This window comes from Puma concolor, chromosome E2, assembly GCF_028749965.1.
Source record: "Puma concolor isolate L17-30 chromosome E2, mPumCon1.1.hap2, whole genome shotgun sequence".
Taxonomy (NCBI): Eukaryota; Metazoa; Chordata; class Mammalia; order Carnivora; family Felidae; genus Puma; species Puma concolor.
This window is the reverse complement of record NC_141681.1, coordinates 6,263,033-6,282,359: the sequence shown is the minus strand read 5'-3', so window position 1 is coordinate 6,282,359 and position 19,327 is coordinate 6,263,033. Positions and strand designations below refer to the sequence as shown.

Genomic DNA, 19,327 nt, shown 5'->3' with positions numbered 1-19,327 from the left:
GAAAATCCTTCCTCCTCTCTGACTCCATGGCTTTTCTGGGAACAAGGTTGTACCGGTGCCTACCCTAAAGGATGGCCGTCAGGATTCAGTGAGCTAACCCCAAACAGATGATAAATATGTTCTGAGGTTCCTCCGGGGAGCAATGCTCAGGCACGATGACGCGGGTGGCACCCGGTAACCATGGCATTCAGACAGTGTCATCCTTCCTGTGCCCCCTCCCTCACTCACTGCCATACAGCGTCTGTGGGGCCTGGGTCCCCTCACACCCATGCTCCAGGCTCCTGCTCCAGAGTCCTGATTTTTGCCACCAAACTCCCCAGGGCGTTCCATCATCGGCTTGCTTGGGGCTGCCCCCACCAGCCAGTGTCCTGGAGCCTGAGCTGTGCCCAGCACTCCGGCCTCGTCTAGCCTTTCTGGACTTGAAGATGCTTCTCCTGAATCTTTGGTGCTGTGACTCGCGACTCAGTCATGTCCAGTCCACTCCCTCATCCTGCAGCCCGCAGGGCCCCCCAGCTCTTGTCACCCCCATTCCACAGATGCCCCTGCCCTCTCTTTGTGGTCCCATCCTGCAGTTGCCATGGTTACCCGTGGGGGAACAGCTTTTCTTCTCTACTCTTCTCCCCAAATCTCCAGCCGGCTCCCCCCCACCCAGTCCTGTCTGTGTCCCTCCTCTGAGACTTTTTTATGCCCTACCTCTGTGTTAACTTGTGGCTTTTCACATTCCTGTTGTTTCCTTAACTGTATAGCAAACTCATGGAGGGTGGGGAATTGACATTACTGGAACCCTCCATCATACATCAAAGAAACTGAATTTGTGCCAGCTGAATTAAAATACCCTACTCCACCCTAACACCTCTGTGGGTCTCCACAACACATAGGTGGGGCCCAGACGATTATGAAATTGATGCGTGAATGAATGCAAACAGGCCGACACTTTCTCAAATAACTGGGGGGGGTCTTCGAATCTAGTGCAAAATCCTCTGCTAGGTCAGAACATTCTTTGAAGTAGATGAGTGATTAATATGAAAGATAGGAAAGTAAATAAAATAGTTCGACTAAAATACTCTTAGCTAATATACTTCATCGACCCCGGGGAGGAAGAAACCACCTATAATTCGCATCTTCTGTTATTGCATTTAGGGGCAGCGGTACCTAAAAATCATGTCTCTTCAAATGTTTGTTGTCTCAGCATTGTAAGATCTGTATTTAGTCCTAATTCAGAAGACGTGAAATTGAAGGTAGGGCTGAGGAATCTCATCATCTGCACTGGTGAATGAGACCCTCTGAGTCTATGTTGGTTTAATTGAAAACAAATAACAAAGCAAATAAACAAACAAAAAAACCTCAGTAGAAATGGAACTTAGACTTTAAAATGGTACAAAAAGTGTTTTATTACAGAAAGTGAATTGGAGTTTAACCTTTTTATCCAAAGGGCAGGTAGTTGGCCTAAAGAGAGAGGGGGTCCCATAGAGTATTTTGATATCTGGGGAGATGTGTGTGTTGCTGGCTAATCCCGCACATCCATGGATATTCAGACAGATGCACATGTTTTTCTAGCCACATACTGTGCCTTGACCCCATGCACTTAGAGCTTTTCTTTCCCCACTGTAGGTCTGCCCCCTGACTCCCCCTGCCACCCCCAGGGCTGTAATAAAGGGGACAGGGGGGAAATTGAGGTCTTCACTATTATAGCCATCTGTGAACAAAGTTCATGAGGTAGTCAGGGGGGAAACAGGTCTAAAAGTGGCAGTACTGCCCTGGCCGGCAGAGCAGGTAAAACAAGGCACAAGATATTAGGGTTGATAAAAACACTGTGTGATGAGTGAGGCTGTGGATGGGAGGGGAGCTTTGAGGATGGGCAGCCCTCCCATGAGCAGACCCCGACATAAGGGTTCAAGGGCAGTTATTTATTTGGGAGATGGAGAAGCTACAGGTGGAAGATTAGGGGGTTGACACAGGGAAGGGAAGGCAACTAGCTAGTGAAGCTCATAAGATGGTAACCAGTGGGGGCCAATGCAGCCCAGTCTTTAAGGGGAACACTAAGAAAGTGCATAAAGCAAGTTCAAAGATATTCTACCCAAGGGGCAAGGGAGCCCTGGGGGATTTATACCCCACCTTGCTGTCAGTCTTTGTTTAAAAGCTGGCAGGGGCACCTAGGTGTCTCATTCGGTTATATGACTGACTCTTGGTTTTGACTCAGAGCATGATCTCACGGTTCATGGGTTCGAGCCCCAAGTCAGTCTCCTCACTGACAGTGTGGAGCCTGCTTGGAATTCTTTCTCTCCTCTCTCTCTCTTTCTCTCTCTCCTTCTCTCTCTCTCTCTCTCTCTCTCTCTCTCTCTCTCTCTCTCTCTTGCAATCAATCAATCAATAAAGCTGGTGGGGCACCTGGGTTTTCAGTCAGTTAAGTATCCAACTCGTGATTTCAGCTCAAGACATAATCTCATAGTTTGTGAGTTCAGGCTGTGTGTCAAGCTCTGTGATGACACTGCAGAGCCAGCTTGAGATTCTCTCTCTTCCTCTCTTTCTGCCCCTCCCCTGCTTGTACGCTCACTCTCTGTCTCTTTCTCTCTCTCTCAAAATAAATAAATAAACTTAAAAAAAAAAGCTGGCAAAGCATAAGCTAGAGGAGGCAGTGCGGCATTGGAAGAACAATGACTCATCTAAACGTTCTCTTCCCATGAAATCTAGCAGCCACGATCTTTCATATTTACCCAGAGGAGTTGAAAACTTAGGTCCACATGAAAGCCTGAATGTGGATGTTTACAGCGGTTTTATTCACACTTGCCAAAAGTTGGAAGCAACTAAGATGCCCTTCAGTAGGTGACTGGATAAATAAACTGGGGCACATCCAGACCAAGGAATATTATTTAACACTAAAAATAAATGAGCCACCAAGCCCTGAAAAAACATGGAGGAAACTTACATGTATATCACTCAGGGACAAAAGCCAATCTAAAAAGGCTATGTACTGTGTCATTCCAAGTCTATGACATTCCCAAGAAGGCAAAACTTGAGAGACAGTGAAAAAAATCAGCAGTTACAGGGCTTGGTGGGGAGAGAAGGATGAGTAGACAAAGCACAGGGGATTTTTAGGGCAGTGAAAATACTCTGTATGATACCACAGTGATGGATGCATGACATTATGTTTGTCCAAACCCATATAGTGTACAACACCAAGAGTGAACCCTAAGGTGGACTCTGGACTTTGGATGATTATATGTATCCATGTTGGTTCATCGCTTATAACAAACATACCTCTCTAGGGGCAGGGGGAGTTGGGAACGGGGCGGGGCACGATCTATATATTGGGGCAGAAGGCATATGGGAAATCTTGTGCCTACACAAGGCACATAATTTTGCTATGAACCTAAAATTGCTCTAAAAGAATTATGCCTTTAAAAAGAAAATAAAAGGGGCGCCTGGGTGGTGCAGTCGGTTAAGCGTCTGACTTCAGCCAGGTCACGATCTCGCGGTCCGTGAGTTCGAGCCCCGCGTCGGGCTCTGGGCTGGCTGCTCAGAGCCTGGAGCCTGTTTCCGATTCTGTGTCTCCCTCTCTCTCTGCCCCTCGCCCGTTCATGCTCTGTGTCTCTCTGTCCCAAAAATAAATAAAAAACGTTGAAAAAAATTTTTTTAAAAAAAATAAAAAGAAAATAAAAATAAAAAAGAGTAGTGATATGGTCAGGACAAGGATAGGAGTGGAATGCCAGGGAAGGGTTACAGGAACTACAAAGTCAGAATTTAGCCGCTGCCTCTTTTCTTGCTAGGGTCTTGCTAGGCAAGGTTCTTGCTAGGGTCGAGATTAGATTCCAGAGCAGGCTTCTGCCTGGTACAACTTACACCACCACCCGTGCGGTCCCCCACCATGGCCCACTTATTAGTAATGATAATAATGCATAAGATGTGTTCAGAACGGTGTGCCCCATGTAATACCTTAAGCCACGTAGCCTTCACAACAATGTCTTTGGGAGAGGAGGAGCCTGAGATCCAGCAATCTTAAGCAAATTGTCCCTTGCTGCACAACTAGTCAATAGCAAAATTGGCCCCCCCCCCTTTTTTTTTTCAACTCAGTTGCCTGCAAGTGTCTTAACCATGATTCCTGCCAGTACTGTTCTGTCTAAACAGACCCAGGCACTTACCAGGGGTTAGCAAGTCTGACTTCTTCAACCCATGAAAATATTTCCAAAAGGAACAGCAAAGAAATGGAAGTTGTAATGAGTTTTGAAGGCAAGGCTCCCGTCCCGAAGCTTGCTCAGAACTGGTCCTGGCGGAAGTGAATTTTGCTTCTGAGTGTGCAGAGGGGGATGGGGCTCTGCTGTCCTGGAATCTATGACTTGTGAGAGCAGAGAATGTGGAAGTTACACGCTCCATTTAGACATCAGTGTTCTCTATTACAAAATGGTCCCCTAGTTCATTAATCAGACTCTCCAAATTTGTTTAACTCATTATTTATAACATCGTTAAATCCAGTGACACCAAAAGGTGTCACCGTGAGCAGTGGGCAAGTCCGACTTTAATCCTCAGAAAATGTGTAAAATGTCTTTCTCTCCTTCCCTTATCAAGAATGCTGGATGGAAGCAAATGTTAAATTTGCACAGTGTGCAATGGTCTAAACTTTCACTGAATCCTAATCGACTTAATACCCTGTTGCCTTCTTGAAACTGGATGATGAAATGTAACTCTGAGACAGCTTAAATAGAACTCAGGCCTGGATGCTTCCTGCAAAATGGCTTAATTTGGTGGTTATTGCACGAGCGTTGTATGTGCAGTGATCAAATCCTGTGTTTTCAATTGTCCTTTTTATGGCCAATTAAGATAGTCTTAGGATATAGATTTAATATCGGACTAGTCTAATGTAACACACTAAAGCGTGGCCTCCAGTTATAGGGTGCGGGGTGGGGGCGAATGTCTCTTTTGACAATGGTTCTCTGGATAAGTTTTACAGGCTTCTATTTCTGAATTGCGTCTGAGGGCCGAAGCAGCACATTTTGGAAATGGTTTTGTAAACTGTAACGAAGGTATCTTTCTTGAGCAGCTTCCTGCTCAAAGATGGCAGAGTGCTTTACAAACTTATCAAAGTGATATACAGGGATCATTTTACTCTCTGCTGAAATACAGGGACCCGCGGGGAGCTGCAGTCAGCAGTGAAAAATCTTAGAGCTGCCAGGTCGACACTGGGGACAGAGGGTGCACAGCATTTAAAACACCCTCCTAAATGGCAGGGCCTGTTCAGGTGGATGCAAGAGCTATGTGCTGGGATGACACCTGCTCCAAGGTGACACTTCTGCAGAAGGTAGTCATGTGAGTTTGGATGCTTGTCTGTCCCAGATGGGGTGGTTGTACAGCTCCTTGTCAAGTTGATTCTACCCTTGGATCATTCAGTTCTTATGAGCCACTTTAAGGTACCTTCTGATAGACACACTCTAAAAAATGGGCACGTTTCACTGCTCTCCATTTTTTAGCATAGGAGATCATCAGAGGGGAACTGATATATCACGGCCTCTTGAATGCCAATTAACTACCGGAAGACCCATCTGAATGATAAGATGAAGGAAACACAGTCTGGGCTTCAAGGGACATGCTCAAAACATTTCTGAGCAGAAGCCTTTTTGACTGTTTTAATTAGTACTTTAAAGTCATTCGCATTTAATACATCAGACGTTTCTATGTAGATGACAACATTTAAATGCCTCCAGACGGTGTATTCCTTTTTATGCTCTTATGATTTTATGTAGAGTTCAAAGTTCAGCTCCATGGGATAAACATGTATTCATTATCTTCCACATACATGACCACATTCGAGAATGCAGAACATTAGGGAATGCAGAACATTAGGGAATGCAGAAAGAAATTAATCCATGGGCTCCAAGGAGCTCAGTATAGTCGGTGAGAGATTCGGGTACAAATAATTCAAATAAAAGGAAGACTCTGAAAACACCATGATAGATACACACACACAAAGCCTGGTAGCATATTTAGTGATGTTGTCAGCATTTTTACACTTGTTGAAATATGTGATTGTCATATCTCTTAATTTTATTTATGAATTAAGAAGGCAGGAGGCTTAGAGAATCTTCCCCCAGTGGAAGATGGTTGCAAAATATATAGAATTTATATCTCTGCATTCTTATGTGACACATTTGGGTTTTTCTTAGACAAAATTGTATTTGCCATAGTTCTGATTAACATGTAGCAGACTGAAATATGTTGAAATATTCAAAGACTGAAGAACTGGAAAGCTCCCATATGCACTCACACGGCCACTCACTGTAAAGGTGATTACTGAGAAATATGAGGGGGCAGATGAGAGCGCGGGGCCTTTGTCTCCAAACCAATATGACGGAACAACAGTAACTTATGGGGAGTGGGGTCAGTGAGGAAGGAAGGCTGAATGTCTGGTGTCATCAGAGAAGGTAAATGGAAGACTCACAAATGGGAGGGAGGAACAGGCCACATTAACTGTAGGGGGGCTAGACGATACCATGGGGTCAATGGGTCCATGGAAGAATATGACCATGCTGGTCTCATGGTAGTAAGTCCCCCAGAAGGGCATATAGGCTTAAGCCAGACAGGTGTCCGGTTTGGGGGAAAGAATATTTGAGCTCAAATGCAGAGAAAAAAGTAGACATTTTTAACAACTGGATACACCAACACAGCACAGCAACAGAAGAAACAATCGTTCTTCAAAGGGAAATTCTGATTATAGAATTGCAAAACCCTGAAAGATCATTGAGAAAGGAGAAAGAGAGAGAACATATATCCCCAGAGGTATGTGGTGACAAAATACGGACTTCTTTAATAAACTTGGTTTAAAAGACAGCATATAAAATAAACTGAGGTGTATATGAGGAGCACGACCCATCATAACTGCATAGGTGCCTAAAACCTCTTGACAACTGTAAGCTTCAAATAAGCCAAAGACAGTAGAAATAGGTTTGTCCAGGCAATTGTGTGCAGACCTGCTGTCCAGCAGACGGTTCCCTGGTAAAAGATGACAGAGTAAACTCAGAACCACTCAGGCTCAGGTTACCTCCATTTTTATGACCAAAGAAAATAATCATCACCTCATAAAAGGGTTGAAAAATATAAATAGGAGAAAATTGGAGTCCAAGATAGTCGAGAAATGATAAAAGTGCATCCTATTGATTTAAGCGAGTTCACATCTACAGGACTAGATGAATTATCTCTCACAGAGGACACTGAGAACATTGTGATTACAATCTCAGCAACAATTTCTGTAATTTTTGAGGCATCATGGAGAAGAGACACGTGAGTGGATAAGAGATGCGCAAGGCCAACATTTTTGAAAGAGACTGTAAGTTCTGGAAATCAAAGACCATGAAGATGAACTTAAATCTTAGTAAAACTCTGAACAGATCTATCCATTGGTCACCATTTCTCCATCCATCTCTCCATCCATAAATTTCTATTCATTTGGAAAATATTGACTGAATACCTACTGTGTGCTGGGCACTGGGGGTACACTAGAAAACAAAATGTAAATAGCCCGGTTCTATTAGGACTTAGATTCAAAGGTAGGGGGGTGGGGCGGTTATAAAAGGACTCTGTAAATTCTATGAGGATAATAGTGAGATCCTTCAGAGGCTAATGTCAAAATCAAGGAAGAATGACAGCTGGATTGGTTCACAACCCCTGTGTTACTCAGGACTTTTTCCATTGTAAATGCCAGAAACTCAATTAAAATTGGTCAAGGCAAAAGGGTGTGTTGTGGTTTGTGTATGTAAGAAGTCTATGAACAGTCCTGGCCTCCAGACTGGCTGGGCATTTACATTCACATACCGCCTATCACTAGGACTTTCTCTTCTCTTCATCTCTCTGCTTGGCTTTCTTCTACGTTGGTTCCATTCTCTTCACTTTTTTTTTGGGGGGGGGGATTGTTTGTTTGTGTGTGTGTTTGTTTTGATTTGTTTTGTTTTGACAGTCAAAATAGCTTCCTGTATTTCCAGGCCCAAGCTCTATCTCCACAGCCTTTGCAAGGGAGAGAGGATCTATTCCCCCCCAGAATAAAATTCACTTTTATCAACATGGGTCATGTGTATCTGCATGAATCAGCTCCATGGCTAAAGGAGACCAAATAAACTGATGGTACTGGCCTGGTTCAAGGTCAGATGTCACCTCATGCACCAGGACAGAGTCAATTTGTCATTCAGATGGACTACGGCTCTGTGAGAGTAGTGAGGGAAAGCATTCATACCATTAAGTATGATGATAGATTCAGGGTTTTTTATATATGTACTTTATCATGTTAAGGAAGTTCCTTTTCTACTGCAAGTTTATTGAGAGTTTTTATCATGAATTAATGTTTGGATTTTATCAAATGCTTTTTCTGCATTTATGTATTACTTTGGTGATCTGTGTCTTCTCCTCCCACCACCTTTTTTTTTCTTGGCCAGTCTAGCTAAAAGTTTGTCAATCTTGATCTTTTGATTTTCTCCATTTCTTTTTAGAAATTTGTTTATATATTTTGACAGGGAGAAAGAGAGAGCCAGTCAGGGGCAGAGAGAGATGGAGAGAGAGAATTACAAGCAGGCTCCACACTGTCAGTGCAGAGCCCAACATAGGGCTCAAGTCCACAAAGTGCAAGATCATGAACTGGGCCAAAATCAAGAGTCGGACGCTTAACCAACTGAGCCACCCAGGTGCCCTGCCTCCATTGCTTTTCCACCTCACACTTTACAGAGCCCACTGGCAAGCTAAATTTTATCTGGCTAGACAACTATGTCATATAAGGAACTAGGACAGGCAGGCAAGGAAGGCACATGAAAATGGAATTCAAGTCTCTGCCCTTCATTACAGAAGAGGAAATGAGAAAAGCATTTCACCATCCAGAAGTGGAACTCAGATCAGCATATACAACTTGCAGACAAGCAAAGGTGGGCAATGTCCCCACCAATCCTAGAACACAAGCCCCAGATCATACAGGTTTGGATCGAATTCCGGGCCTTACCCTCTGCTAACTGTATGTATTAGATAATGCATGCTGCTATAACAGATAAGCCTCCAAAACCCAGCAGCTTACTGACTAGAAGTTTATTTCTTTTTTTTTATTAAAAAAAATTTTTTTTTATCGTTTATTTATTTTTGAGACAGAGAGACAGAGCATGAACGGGGGAGGAGCAGAGAGAGAGGGAGACACAGAATCGGAAGCAGGCTCCAGGCTCTGAGCCGTCAGCCCAGAGCCTGACGCGGGGCTCGAACTCACAGACCGCGAGATCGCGAGATCGTGACCTGAGCTGAAGTCGGACGCTCAACGGACTGAGCCACCCAGGCGCCCCACTAGAAGTTTATTTCTTGCTCTCAAGAGAACTGCCCATGAAATGTTTTATGATTCAGACCTGGTAGCAGGGAACACCACTCCTGTGCAGAGGGACCTCACCTAAGAGAGGCTGGAAAGTTTGTCCAGCCATGTGCCTGAAAACATCTCTTTGGTGAATCACTAGTCAGTTTGTGCCACACTCTATAATTTGGAGTTTATCTTTATGAGCTTTTGTTTCCTTATATGTAAAAAGAGGATAATAATGTCTGTCCCGTGAGCATCCCCCATGCTCCTCAGTGTCTGGCCCAAGGTGGGAGCTAATGAACATTTGTTACATGCGTGAATGAATCGGCAGGTGGATAAAGTTGGTGTAAAGACTGGCATATGCAGCACACTTCAGATCATGTCTGATTTACAGTAAGGGTTCAGTCCATGACTGTAGTTGCTGTTGCTGTTGTTCTTGACACTTTATAAAGGGATGAAGCTGGACAAGAACACTGAAGAGCTAAGTCTCTCTCTGGAAGCTTTCCGGCAAAACCCAACTCTCCTGCGTGTCATAGAGTGGAGTCCCACCCTGGCATGTCCCTTGAGTCTATGTGATCTAATGGGACATCACACACACCACAGATTCACGTGCTCCCTTGAGACTCAGTTTCCAAGTTTTAGAGACCTACTTATCACACTAGCCACGGTGATTTATTGAGATAAACATATGGGGAACTCTGGGGAAAAAGCCTGGAGCATGGAGAGGGTAGGTGCTTAATAAATATTTGGGCTTCCACCCCCCTTTTACTTTGCTTCTCTGTTGCTTCTGTGACATAGACAGCAGTCTTTATTAATTGCATTGGAAATGATTTGTTGTAATTAAAGATCAAGAGAAAAATCACGGGTTGGAGACTGGAATTGTAGTTCTGCAGTTCCAACCATTCTTCCTTGCAAGTGATCAGAGTCCCTTAATCTGGGCCCCAAAGGCAGTGGTTTTTGTTCCATAGACTTGAGGTATCTGGCAGCTGGCTTCTCAGAACTTCTAAGAACTGTTAATAGGTAAATAAATCATGAATCAGAGATTCTTATATTGAACCAAAGTTGATGGAGGGCTAAATAAGTCATTTCCTAGGGAAACTAGTTATCTACAATGTTTCTGTAAGATGATGATCACGTTTAGCGAAACAGAAGGTAATGATGAAGGACTTACCTTCTACATGGTTGCTTTAGGACAAAATGCAGAGTTGCTGACTCCTTCGTTCCGAAACAACGTAAAACCCCACACCATCCCCTCCACCCAGTGTATCAAAGTCACCATTATTTAAAAACAAAAACAAGTTAGGGCACCTGGATGGCTCAGTCAGTTAAGCATCCAACTTCGGCCCAGGGCATGATGTCATGGTTTGTGAGTTCAAGCTCCGCGTTGGGTTCTGTGCTGACAGCTCTGAGCCTGGAGCCTGCTTTGGATTCTGTGTCTTCCTGTCCCTCTGCCACTCCCTGGCTCATGTTCTCTCTCTCTCTTTCTCTCTCTCTCTCTCTGCCTCTCAAATAAATAAATAAGTAAAAAAAAGACAAAACAAGTTTAGAATTAGGATACAATCCATCTAGCAATTGAGTGGTTCCAGGGGGGAACGATCAAAACAGTGTTTATTCAGGTGGCAGCCGCGGTGGTGGTAGTATGTTGGCTTTTTCTCAGCTGCTGTGCATTTCGCTGTGATTTTCACTTCTGCAATACCACTTCAGTAGTTGGAGCCACTACGTCCGATCCTGTGTTGTCAATGGGGTCCTGAGGTTATTCCAGCACCTTAAGAAAAGCCGCCATCTGCCTACTTTTAGAGCTTTTAACATAAACCCGGAGAACACCGGGAAAGCGGGTGAGTTACCGTTATCAATATGGAATGTGAGGTTTCCTGTACAATAGCACCACCTCTTTTAAGTCACCGTGGCCAGTGCTTTGCAGAATGCATAATGATATAATAAATAATGTGTGTGCCGAGTGAAAGCTTTGAGTAATGGAACTAGCTAACATTTAGAATTTTATTAGGGACGAACTGTCTCAGATGTTCTTAGTGCTGTTATTACCCCCTCGTTAAAGCTGGTAATTTTTGTTTTTAAAGCACTTTGGAGACACTCATTGATACATGTCTGAAAAAAAAGAGATATTTCTTTTTTTTTTTTTACTTAAAAAACAGTTCCCAGGAGACTTTAGCACCATGTAAGAATAATACTCTGATTGCTCAAGTGGGTGGATTGTGCAGTCTCTATTTTTCATTCTTTAATCATCTTAAGAGATCCTAGCTTTCTTCACCATGAAGTGCAGACGGGTGCTGTATGATTCCCCTTGTCGAGAGGATGAGGGAGGGCAGAGCTCACCAGAGACCCTGATCCTCCTGGGTGCTGCTTCTGTCTGCTCTCAGTAATACCCAACAGCTCCTGAGCTCCTTATCAAAGAGAGAAGAGCTAACATAAAATTTTTAAAAAGGCCCAGTGCAACTGTGACCACCCAGTACCCACAGCCGGTGTTTAAAGGGGAGCATTTGCTCCCTGTTCCTGCAAATAATTGCCAGATGGGAGTGTAGACCCATTGTTGCTTGATGCACCCATTTATCAGTGAGAGCTGGAAATAAACCGTGCATGGTGTGTGTTCAAGGTAGGAAGAAGGAAAAAAGGCAGTGTCACTCTTTAATCAGGCAAGCCGACACTGGCCATGGAAATGCCTGACAGAGTTCTGCCTAAGTCTCACTGACGAGGACAGATCAGGTGGTCACCCTACCTGCACCCTAGGCTCGGAAAGTATTTACCCCCTCAGCTGTCGTGGAAGCCAGGCCAGGCAGAAGGGAGTTAGGAATGGGTGTTGGGCCAGCTAGCCTTAACTGCCTGCCAACAAGTACACAGTATATTTAAATATTGGCTGTATATTAAGGGAAACAAAACATGTCAACGAGCCAGATATGGCCCACAGGCCTTGAGTCTATAACCTCTACATGAGACAAACCAATGTCTGTCCTTGGTATCTCTCTGCCTGTCACTTCAATCCTGTAATTTCCAGATTGATTGTCTCCAAGCTCTTTACCACCAAGGACTTGTCTTACTTTTTTTTTTTTTTTTTTCCCCTGTTTTCTCCCTGGAATCCATCTGTTGGAACATTCTGTCTACAAACTCCTTTTGTTAGGTAATAATGAGTTTTCTCATTTTAAAAAATTCAACAAAGACTTGCAGAACTGCCAACCAGAGCCTCTGATCGACACAGGATAACCAGCAGGAGAGTTGGTAGAATTCCAGACAACAATAAAAAAATAAATAAATAAATGAAAAGACATTTTAATTAGACTGTGCAACTTTATCTTGGGTAAATAGATACATTCCACTGTGACAGGGGTTGCTAACTTTTTCTTTGAAGGGTTGGATAATAAATATTAGAGGCTTTGAAGGCCATATGGTCTGTGGTGCAACTCTTCAACTCCATGCCATTGTAGTACAAACACAGCCATGGACAATATGTAAATGAGTGGGTGTGGCTGTGTGCCAATAAACCTTTCTTTTTTATAGAAAGCCTGTGGGTCAGATTTGGCCAGCGAACCATAGTTTTCTGACCCTTTCAGGATGCCTTTAAAGGTATTAAACTGTTTTCACACCCCACTTCCTACTAACTTTAGGGGTCCTTATTGGGAACAGTTATTTGGATAATAAAACTTGCCCCAAACCACTCTCAGCCTGTTCTGACTTGCACTTTGGTTCTCAACACTATTCTTAGAAATGATGTCCCCACATTCTTCCCTGTACCATAAAGCTTATCCTTGGCTTTGGGCTTGACTCTTTCTGCAGAAGTCTAGGTTACTAGTGAAGGCAACAATCACTAGATCACTAGATGGAGGCCAAATCTCTTAGCTCTTTAGGCACATGAGTTTTGGAGACTAAGCTAGGTAAGAATTCCAACTCTGCTGCTCTCCATATTTGTAGCTATAGTCAATTCGACCTCTCTGAAATCTGAGGGATGGGCAGGACGACTCCAACCAAACCTGAGTTCTCATCTTAGCTTTGTTGGTGAAGGGTTGTCACCCATCTACTAATGACTACGATGTACTCTGCTATGCTTTTATACCAGTGTCTAGTTATACTTGTATAGCAAACAACTACCAATGTAGTGGCTTAAAGCAATAACACTCATTTATTTTACTCATGAATATGCAATTTGGGAGGGTCGATGGGGACTGTTCATCTCTGTTTTTCACCGTGTCAGCTGCAGCAGCTTGGAGGCTGGAGTCACTCAGCAACCAGAAGCTTGAGTCATTTAAGATTTGTTCCTTAATGTGTCTGGGGGTTGGTTGATGCTGGCTCTTGGCCAGAACGCCCACATGTGGCTGCATGGGCTTCCTTATAGTATGGTGGCTGGTGCCAACAGGGAGCATCTCAAGAGCAAGGTAGATGGAAGTACCATATTTTACAGTGGTTGGGGCAGTGAAAAGTTCCACTGAGGTTCAAGGGGATGCAAAGACAAGAGGCATGTCACTGTAATTCACGTTATATGAAGAGCATTATAGATGCGATATATGGTGGCAGCACTTTTGGGGAAATTCAGTCTTCCACAGAAAGTATAACTTGAACTATTTTCAGCCAATGTTCTACCATCTTCATAAAGCCTCTGAGTTGAAATCATATAAGGATTCCTCATATGAGTAGACACTGCCTGCCTAACAGTCAAGATTTGGGTGTTCAGATGACCAAAAACAGGTAAGGAGTCTTCAAATATGGTCTTCCCTCTTCCACTAATTTTTCCTTCTTCTTTCTCTGGGAAATTACCATTTATATTTTAAATTTCAGCTTAGAATTTATCCCTTAGTGTTTTCCCTCCTAGGCCTGATATTTTCCCCATCAAATCTCTTACCATACTGTACTTCAACTTCCTGGTTATGTCTCTGGTTCCTGTCTAAACTCTGAGTGATAATATAGAAGAGACCGTGCCTCGGTTACTCACCATTCAGTTCTCAGCACAGACACACTCTCTAGCACACAACAGAGACCAATGAATGAGGGATCAGTGCTAATGACGTTTCTTTACATTTCTGTATGCAATAATGAGTCACTGAACATCAAGAGAACTAATTGATTCTTCATAAACAACGTTTGAGCCCTTTCAAAAGAGTGGTTATTGTTTGTACATATGGGGGCTGTGAGATAAAATTGCTGATAAGCTCATAATCTAGTTATGGAGGCATGTGGTTCTAACAACCATTTACATTTATCCATCCTTAATACATACAGGGGCACTAAGCAATTTTATTGTGCCACTAAGGATTATTAATTTAATCCTTGCAGCAGCCCTTTGAGGTTAGTCCTAAAATTGATAGCATTTTGTAGATGGAAAGAAATAAAATCATGGTTAGTAAATGGTAGAACCAAGATTCAATCTGGGTGTAGATAATGGATTTCTTCCACAGCATAGACAGTGTAAAATGCAGTGCTCAGAGTAAAGTGACAGAGGTGGCCTGGAGAACAGTGGAAGGTGCAAAGGAAGGAATAAGCAGTTTTATTTAGGGGTGTGGTTAGGAGAGTCTCTGGAGCAAATGGGTGGAAGGCTGGGGTGTGGCCAGCTCTCATGGAATTTTCTGTAAAAGAAGACAGGAATATGGGAACCCTGTAGCAACACCAGGCAGCTTATCAATGCACCAAAGAAGCTCTATGGGAAAGAATGGGAAGGTGTGGGCTGCTGGCTTAGTATATCCTTGGAACTCACAGGGACCCCAAGATCTGGGAGCATGGTCCCAGAGAAGCTGATAAGAGCCAAGAAAGCAGAGACCTGGGAGAAATGCAAACGTGTCTTATCGGGTGCTCACAGGAATTATGGTTGCCTAGGACCACAACTATGGTGTGGCGGTAGCTTCCAAAGAAAGCCAAAGGAGGAAGATGAAGGGATGAGCTAAATCACAAAGCAAGGGGCTGTTGGCAGTCCCCACAGAGACAGGGTAGATGCTTTCAAAACTACACCCTTAGTTTCAATGTTGTGTTGCTTTTCTACTTAGTTTACCCCTCATCAGGACAGGACAATTCAGAGCTTCTCCGACTCTGCTTATTTCTAAAGATAGGTGCCAGCACTACATAGATTTTGTTTCTTTTCAAACCAAAATTATTCTTTCATTTTCCCTCTTTCTAGGTGTCTTAGTTTCTGTAATTATAAATGCTGTATATGCTCTTTGAAAAAAAAATAGTAAGGAAGTGAAAAAATTAAAACCTGAAAGTTTCTACTCTGTCACTTCCATTGTACCAGAAAAGGGGTAACCACTATAAGTAATTTGGTATGTTTCCTTCTAGATGTTTATCAAGCTGTATACAAGCAGATACAAAAATATTTTTTCCATGTGATCATACCATTTATACTGTTAGTACTGGTCTGCCATTTTCCCATTTTCTCTTGTGTGTATGTCAGGGAGGGGGGCGAGGTGGGAGGGAGGGAGATCTGCCTAAGGTTTTTGATGGTTTGATGAGTGGCCACTTCCCTAACCGATGGGCATCGAGGTTGCATCTAGTTTTTCACTCTTATAAGTGTTGCAAAAATGACGTCTTCACACAGACCCATTGAATGTAGGAATGAATTCTAGAAATGGTATCACTGCATTGAAGATGGGCTCATTTAAAATTTTGACAGATACTACCAAATTGCCTTCCCAAAGGTCTTACCAATTCATCCTGCCACTGAGAGCGTTTAAAAGTGTTCTTGTCCCCACAACCTCACCAGCTCTGGAAACTGTCAACATGGAATATTGTTATTTTCATTTGCATTCATCATAATACCTTGTCTTGAGAATTAGGTGTTTCCTACATAAATAAAAACTGTCCAAGAGGAGAGTTTTATAGGTCCTTTAAAAACTCCTCAGGTTTCAGTAATTCACAGATTTGAATGGTCGAACTCCTTTATTATTTTTTAAATCCTGAAGTAATGGAAGATTTATAAAGAGCTTACACTTTTTATTATATCTGACATTTACTTGGAAATCACTGGAATGGTTGATGATTGGGATGAACACTGTGTTACTCAGACTAACTGAAACCCTTTGTCTTCTCTTTTTTTTTTTTTTAACTTTTTATGTTTATTCATTTTTGAAAGACAGAGACAGAGCACAAGCAGGGGTGGGGCAGAGAGAGAGTGGGACACAGAATCCAAAGCAGGCTCCAGGCTCTGAGCTGTCAGCACTGAGCCGGATGTGGGGCTCAAACTCACAGACCATGAGATCATGACCTGAGCTGAAGTTGGACGTTTAACCGACTGAGCCACCCAGGCATCCCCTTTGTCTTCTTCTCTTGTGTCCACTCTTCTATTTATTAATCAAGCCTCTCTATGTTTTTCATTTATTTGATTTTTGTTTTTAAAGTTTTATTTATTTATTTTGAGAGAGAGATATAGTGTGAGTAGGGGAGGGGCAGAGAGAGAGAGAGAGAGGGAGAGAGAGAATCCCAAGCAGGCTCCATGCTGTCAGCGCAGAGCCTGATATGGGGCTCAAACCCACGAACCATGAGATCATGATCTGAGCCAAAACCAAGAGTCGGACTCTTAATGGACTGAACCACCCAGGTGCCCCTAAAGCCTCTATTTTTCTGACATTGGAATGCAAAGAGTTCTCTCACAATATTGGTCTGGGTTAAATATTACCAAAATAGATAGCATCATGTTTGATCAGTGCTTGCAAGGCACTTGCTCTCTCAGAGATTTCTGAGCTTTAGTGGTATGGATGGTGTTCATTATGCATTTTTGGAACCATCATGTGTATTTTTACAATTATTGGATCACCTTCAAGAAATGTTTATGTTATAATTTGAATCAGGTTGACGCTATGTTTCCAACCATTTTCCTGAAGTATACATAAAGTGTAGAAGTCACAAATCTGCAGCTAGATGAGTGTTTACAAACAGAACACACACATGTAACCAGAACCCAGAGGAATAGCAGGGCCAGCCCCTGGAAGCCCCTGTGCCCTCCCAGCCACTGTTCCAGAAGGCTAACAGTCTTCTGACTGTCAACAGTATGGATTAGTTTGCCTGTTCGGAACTTGATGTAAATGTAGTCATACAGCATTCTGTCTTTTGTGTCTGGCTGGCACCCTATCTTTTTAAATACTGTAATAGCTCGATAGCTAACATTTAACACATGCCAGGCACTTTGTGAGCACTTTATATGCATTGTATTAAACACAGGTGTGTTAAATATGAGTCACATTTGGGTGTTTTCCATTTTGAAGTGGCTCTATAGCTGGTACAGGGGATGTCACAGATACAGATTTCCTTCTCATGCATCCGATGTATGTACTTTTTAACAAATAATTTATTAAAATTAGGAACCTCTTCAGAGCCATAGTTTCACAAAGAGCTCCCCAACTACTCTCTTTGCGGGTAGGAGTTTGTAATTATCCTTTAATAAACATGTAACTGTGTTCTTAGGATTCTGAGCAGTTATGCCATCAAATATATCATTTTCAATTGAGCACTTAAAATTAATGCTATGGAGCTTTGGAGATGCCTACATAAATCAATGTCCAAATTCACCCTAGGTAAGAAGGGCAGTGAGGATAAAACACCCCCCCCCCCACTTCCATTTCCTTTTCAGGAAATGATGACCTATCAGGGAGGACATAAATCACTCCTGTTCCCAAATTAGATTAAAATTCTGTGGCTTAAAGCTTGCCTTTACCTGAAGCCTATAATATTAGGCCTCTGGCTTTGTCGTTCCCCCCAGATACAAGTCTTGCTGGTTCTCAGAAAACAGTGCTGTGTCTATTAACAAAGAGGCTGAATGCTCTACCAAAGAGAATTCCAAACAAAGAAGGCCTCATTTGCTCCTCTGAAAGGTCCCCTGGGGAATAATCTTAGATTCTTGTGATTAGGTAATTATCCATGTGATTCTGCCTGGGAAACCTGTTTCTGGCTCGCTTATACTTAGGTTGTCCTTGCCTCCTGCGCTAGAAGGGGTACCTAGCCTCATTTATCTCACTCCCCCCTATAGCATCTTCTCATGATGTAATTGAAGGTAACTAGAAAATCATATTAATAATCTGCTTTGAAACCATGTCTAATAACAAAAGAAAAGAAAACAAAAGAAAAAAAATGGTTGTAGTCTTTGGTAAATGTGGAGAATTCGACTTTCCAGTGCTAAACACAGACATCTGCTCTGGGAAAGATTGGAACACGCACTCCACCTTCCACCTTGCAAAATGCCTCAGTCGTTCAGCCCTTGATGCTCTGGGCATGAACCGAAGTCAGGCAGTCTGGTGAACAATGTGGACACGACAACTGAATATCAAGGGTTTCTTTGGTTGTGGGAGTTAAGGTGCCTTAGAAGTTCCGTGGGACAGGGGCCTGTCCTTAACCTGCTCTACACCTAGCGTGGAGTCTGGCCATGAGTGGATGTTCAGACAATGTCTGCTGAATATAAAGAGTCCGCGGTCCAGGCTGCTGCCACATTCATTCTTTTTTTTTTTTAATGTTTATTTATTTTTGACACACAGAGAGACAGAGCATGAGAGGGACAGGGGCAGAGAGAGAGAGGGAGACACAGAATCCAAAGCAGGCTCCAAACTCTGAGCTGTCAGCACAGAGCCCGACGCGGGGCTCGACCTCCCAGACTGCGAGGTCATGACCTGAGCCGAAGTTGAACGCTCAACTGACTGACTGAGCCACCCAGGCGCCCCTTGCCACATTCTGTGCTTACTTATATATATATATATATATATATATAAGTCATTTCAGTCAGTGAGAAGGATGTTGCTGCTTTGCATGAGGACAGACATGTGGGTTCACCAGTTGAAGGAAGGAAGTCATTCTAGATTAGTGGTCAAGAGCATAGGTCATATAAGTGGAGGCAAATAATGCTACAATTCTTTTAGTATATTTCTTGGCATGAGTATGTCTCGTGTACTAGTTGGGACATACTTATACTAAAAAAAGTATTTGTTATTTATCTGAAATTCAAATTTAACCTAACTGGACATCTTTTTTTTTTAACAACCCCAATTCAGTTCTGCCTGCCCCATTTTTATAATGTTATTTTTTGGGCAGTAATTCCTAAAGAGCTGAAGA

General features: G+C 42.9%; 1 protein-coding gene and 1 long non-coding RNA gene across 2 annotated transcripts in view; one reads left to right on the top strand and one right to left on the bottom strand.

Moving 5' to 3' along the window:
• The window catches only part of LOC147573334 (uncharacterized), a 32,046-nt gene extending 27,790 nt beyond the window's left edge, over positions 1–4,256 (bottom strand). Inside the window, exon 1 of the long non-coding RNA XR_015244634.1 lies at positions 4,140–4,256. This is a non-coding gene — a long non-coding RNA (uncharacterized LOC147573334). The remainder of the gene's footprint in view (positions 1–4,139) is intronic.
• The window catches only part of CDH13 (cadherin 13), a 1,039,261-nt gene that overhangs the window by 274,171 nt on the left and 745,763 nt on the right, over positions 1–19,327 (top strand). The window lies entirely within an intron of this gene.